This window comes from Rhinopithecus roxellana, chromosome 12, assembly GCF_007565055.1.
Source record: "Rhinopithecus roxellana isolate Shanxi Qingling chromosome 12, ASM756505v1, whole genome shotgun sequence".
NCBI lineage: Eukaryota > Metazoa > Chordata > Mammalia > Primates > Cercopithecidae > Rhinopithecus > Rhinopithecus roxellana.
The window spans coordinates 59,726,984-59,732,249 of record NC_044560.1 but is presented as its reverse complement, the minus strand read 5'-3'; the positions used below and the strand labels follow the sequence as shown (position 1 = coordinate 59,732,249).

The following is a 5,266-nucleotide window of genomic DNA, read 5'->3' as shown; positions in this document are numbered from 1 at the left end:
TTCTGAGAAGCCGGGACTACAGGCACTTGCCACCATGCCCAGTTAATTTTTTAAATTTTAGTAGAAACAATGTCTCCCTATGTTGCCGGGGCCTGGTCTCAAACTTCTGGGCTCAAGGGATCCTCCCACCTCAGCCTCCCAAAATGGTGGGATTATAGGTGTGAGACACCGTGCCTGGCCCAAATATATATTTTTTATGTCACAGTGGTCTTAGGCAAGGTACTTACCCTTTTCATGTCTCAATTTCCTCCTGATGTGTTAGAAAGACAAATACAGGCCTGGCACTGTGGCTCACACCTGGAGGCTGAGATGGGCAGATCATTTGAGGTTAGGAGCTCAAGACCAGTCTGGTCAACATGGTGAAACCCCATCTCGACTAAAAATACAAAATTAGCCAAATACTGTGGTGCGTGCCTGTAATCCCAGCTACTTGGGAGGCTAAGGTAGGAGAATTGCTTGAATCCAGGAGGCAGAAGTTGCAGTGAACCGAGATCACACCGCTGCACTCCAGCCTAGGTGACAGAGCAAGACTCTGTCTCAAAAAATAAAAAGAAAAAGAAAGACAAATATAGTAATGCTTATAAAGAACTAAGAATCTTATGGAAATTTTTTTTTTTTTTTTTTTTTTTTTTTTTTTTTTTTTTTTTTTTTTTGGAGACGGAGCCTTGTTCTGTCACCCAGGGTGGAGTGCAGTGGTGCAATCTTGGCTCACTGCAACCTCTGCCTCCCAGGTTCAGTTCAAGCAATTCTCCTGCCTCAGCCTCCCAAGTAGCTGGGACTACAGGCACACACCGCCATGCCCAGCTAATTTTTTGTATTTTAGTAGAGACGGGGTTTCACTGTGTTGCCCAGGCTGTTCTCAAACTCCTGAACTCAGGCAATCCGCCTGCCTTGGCCTCCCAAAGTGCTAGGATTAGAGGTGTGAGCCACCACACCCGGCTCTTAAGGAAATTTTTAACTTCAGTACTTGGACCTCCATAGGACCCAAAGAGGCAACTTTATTTCAATATAGTTGGTTTGCTTTGTAATCCTATGTATTTGTTTGTTTTATGCACATAGAAGCATTACTTTGAAAAGGGGGTCCCAGATTCTACCAGAAAGCCAAGAGGTCCATTAAAAAAAAAAAAAAAAAAGGTTAAGAACGTCGAACAAACTGCCAAGACCATGTCCACCCCACGAGCACAGAGCTCCACTGCCCGTCCACATCTGTGTGATGGTGCGCATGGGTCAAAAGGACTCCTCGGAGGGTGACGAGGTCCAGAGCAAGAGAGTTATCCTGACCCCGAAGTATCTCATCAAGCACAGCATCGTCACCAACTGAGATGACATGGAGAAGATCTGGCACTACAACTTCTACAACGAGCTGTGTGTGGCTCCAAGGAGCACCTATAGTGCTGACCGAGGTCCCCCTGAACTCCAAGGCCAATCACGAGAAGATGACCCAGATCATGTTTGAGACCTTCAACACCCCAGCCATATACATGGCCATCCAGGCCGTGCCGTCCCTGTACGCCTCTGGCCACATCGTGATGGTCTCCAATGAGGGAGTCACCCACACTGTGCCCATCTACGAGGGGTAGGCCCTCCTCCAGGCCACACTGTTTCTGGACCTGGCCAACCGGGACCTGACTGATTACCTCATGAAAACCCTCATGGAGCACCACTACAGGTTCACCACCACTGCCGAGTGGGAAATCGTGCGTGGCATCAAAGAGAAGCTGTGCTATGTCACCCTGGACTTGGATCAGGAGATGGTCAGAGCGGCCTCCAGCTCCTTCCTGGAGAAGAGCTACAAGCTGCCCAACAGCCAAGTCATCACCATTGGCAAGGAGCGGTTCCACTGCCCTAAGGTGCTCTTCCAGTCTTCCTTCCTGGGCATGGAATCCTGTGGCATCCACAAAACTACCTTCAACTTCATCATGAAGTGTGACGTGGACATCGTCAAAGACCTCTACGCCAACACAGTGCTGTCTGGTGGCACCACCATGTACCCTGGCATCCCTGACAGAATGCAGAAGGAGATCACCACCCTGTTGCCCAGCACGATGGAGATCAAGATCATTGCTCCTCCCGAGTGCAAATTACTCCATGTGGACTAGTGGCTCCATCTTGGCCTCACTGCCCACCTTCCAGCAGATGTGGATCAGCAAGCAAGAATACAATTTGTCCAGCCCCTCCGGCCCCTCCATTGTCCACCACAAATGCTTCTAGGCGGAATTTTACTTAGTTGCGTTACACCCTTTCTTGACAAAACCTAACTTGCACAGAAAACAAGAAGAGATTGGCATGGCTTTGTTTGGGGGGGGCGGGGGGGGAGCTTGATTCAGGATTTCAAAACTGGAACAGTGAAGGTGAGAGCAGTTGGTTGGAGCGAGCATCCCCCAAAGTTCTACAATGTGGCTGAGGACTTTGATTGTACATTGTTCTTTTTTTTAACAGTCATTCCAAATATCATGAGATGCATTGTTAATAGTCGTTCCAAATATCGTGAGATGCAAGGAAGTCCCTTGCCCTCCTAAAAGCCACCCCACTTCTCTCTAAGGAGAATGGCCCAGTCCTCTCCTGAGTCCACACAGGGGAAGTGATAGCATTGTTATTGTGTAAATTACGTAATGCAAAAGTTTTTTTTTTTTTTTTTTGGAGACGGAGCCTCGCTCCGTCGCAGACTGGAGCGCAGTGGCGCCATCACAGCTCACTGCAAGCTCCGCCTGCCAGGCTCAAGCTCCGCCTCCCGGGTTCACGCCATTCTCCTGCCTCAGCCTCCCAAGTGGCTGGGACTGCAGACGCCCGTGCAGACACCACGCCTGGCTAATTTTGTTTTTGTGTTTTTCGTAGAGACGGCGTTTCACCATGCAGTGTTAGCCAGGATGATCTCTATCTCCTGACCTCGTGATCTGCCCGCCTCTGACTCCCAAACTGCTTGGATCACAGGCATGAGCCACCACGCCCCGCCGCAAATGTTTTAATCTTTGCCTTAATACTTTTCTATTTTGTTTTATTTTGAATGATCAGTCTTCTTGGCCCCCCTTTTTTGTCCCCCAACTTGAGATGTTTGAAGGCTTTTGGTCTCCCTGGGAGTGGGTGGAGGCAGCCAGGGCTTACCTGTACACTGACTTGAGACCAGTTGAATAAAAGTGCATACCTTAAAAAAAAAAAAAAAAAGAACAATCATGGCACACATTTCTAAGATACATGGCATATTAAATGAGACTCCTCAGTGGGTCTTTTAACAGAGGCTCCAAAGCTGAGAAAAATAAATGTGAAGTACCCTGAACATTCTAAAAAGGAGGATGCCAAACCATCCCCACAGGACATGCTGGAAGAATGTGAAGCCCATTTAGCAATCCTCAGTTCTCACACACCTCCCAGGAATGATATGTCAGGATTGATGAAAGAAGATTGGGAAAAAAAAAAGAAAAAAAAAAAGAAAGAAAGAAGATTGGAGAATAAACATGCCTAGAAGGGCCAGGTTTGGTGGCTCATGCCTGTAATCCCATCACTTTGGGAGGCTGAGGCAGGTGGATCACTTTGAGCCCAGGAGTTCAAGACCAGCTTGGGCAACATGATGAAAACAAGTCTCTATAAAAATGCAAAAACTGGCCGGGCGCGGTGGCTCAAGCCTGTAATCCCAGCACTTTGGGAGGCCGAGACGGGCGGATCACGAGGTCAGGAGATCGAGACCATCCTGGCTAACACGGTGAAACCCCATCTCTACTAAAAATACAAAAAACTAGCCGGGCGAGGTGGCGGCGCCTGTAGTCCCAGCTACTTGGGAGGCTGAGGCAGGAGAATGGTGTGAACCCGGGAGGCGGAGCTTGCAGTGAGCTGAGATCTGGCCACTGCACTCCAGCCTGGGTGACAGAGCGAGACTCCGTCTCAAAAAAAAAAAAAAAAAAAAAATGCAAAAACTAGCTGGGTGTGGCGGGGCACACCTGTAGTGTCAGCTACTCGGGAGGTTGTGGTGGGAGGATGACATGGGAGGGTGATGGCTTGAGCCCAGGAGATGGAGGTTGCTGTGATACAAGATCGTACTACTGTACTCCAGCCTGGGTGACAGAGCCAGACCCTGTCTCAAAAAAAAAAAAAAAAAAAGCCTAGGAGACAGTTTTCTGGAGTGCTGTGCATTTTTGTTCCCCATCCCCCAAGAGTTGGAAGAAGAGACTGCTTATCCCACACTTTCTCCACCTCAAGCCAAGTAAAGGAACTTTAAGAAAGTCAGATGAGTTGACTTTGTGCCCTGGAATTTATGTCACCTGGAAAAGTCTAAAAGCAGTAGACTATCTAGAGAAGCCTTTGATGGCAGAACAGAGAGAGAGGCCTACAACAGAAGGGGCCTGTACTTGCAACTTTGCAAGAAAAATTTTCCTGTGAACCATATGAGTGTCACAGAATGTAGCCAGGCTTGAATTACCTTAGAAGGTTGTATCTTCAAACCAGGTTTAAATTGACCATCTAAATGGTCAGCCACAGGTTTTTTTTTGTCCAGGATTGGAGAATGAAACAATAAGAGGTCCCTACAAAGGATACAGTCATTGAGGAACACACGAAAGGGACAAGAAAAGAGTCAGCATTTAGCAGTGAGCCACATGCAGAAGGTACCAAAGTCAGGCTTATTTTTATTTATTTTTTTAGATAGAGTCTCACTCTGTCACCCAGGCTGGTGTGTAATGGCACAATTTTGGCTCACTGCAACCTCCACCTCCTGGGTTTGAGTGATTCTCCTGCCTCAGCCTCCCAAGTAGCTGGGATTACAGGCTTGTGCCACCACGTCCAGCTAATTTTTCTTTCTTTATATATATATATATATATATTTTTTTTTTTTTTTTTTCAGATGGAGTCTCGCTCTGTCGCCCAGGCTGGGGTGCAGTGGCACGATCTTGGGCTCACTGCAAGCTCCTCCTCCCGGGTTCACGCCATTCTCCTGCCTCGGCCTCCCAGTTAGCTGGGACTAGAGGCGTCTGCCACCATACCTGGCTAATTTTTTGTATTTTTAGTAGAGACGGGGTTTCACCATGTTAGCCAGGATGGTCTCGATCTCCTGACCTCATGATCTGCCTGCCTTGGCCTCCCAAAGTGCTGGGATTACAGGCATGAGCCACTGCGCCTGGTCCTAATTTTTGTATTTTTAGTAGAGACAGGGTTTCACTGTGTTGGCTAGGCTGATCTCAAACTCCTGACCTCAAGTGATCCGCCCACCTCGGTCTCCCAAAGTGTTGGGATTACAGGCATGAGCCACCGTGCCCAGCACCAAAGTCAGATTTAATTG

General features: G+C 48.0%; 1 pseudogene; it reads left to right on the top strand.

Moving 5' to 3' along the window:
* The first annotated feature begins 1,207 nt into the window (after positions 1-1,207).
* On the top strand, positions 1,208-2,211 carry LOC104676005 (annotated as a pseudogene).
* The last annotated feature ends 3,055 nt before the right edge of the window (positions 2,212-5,266 follow it).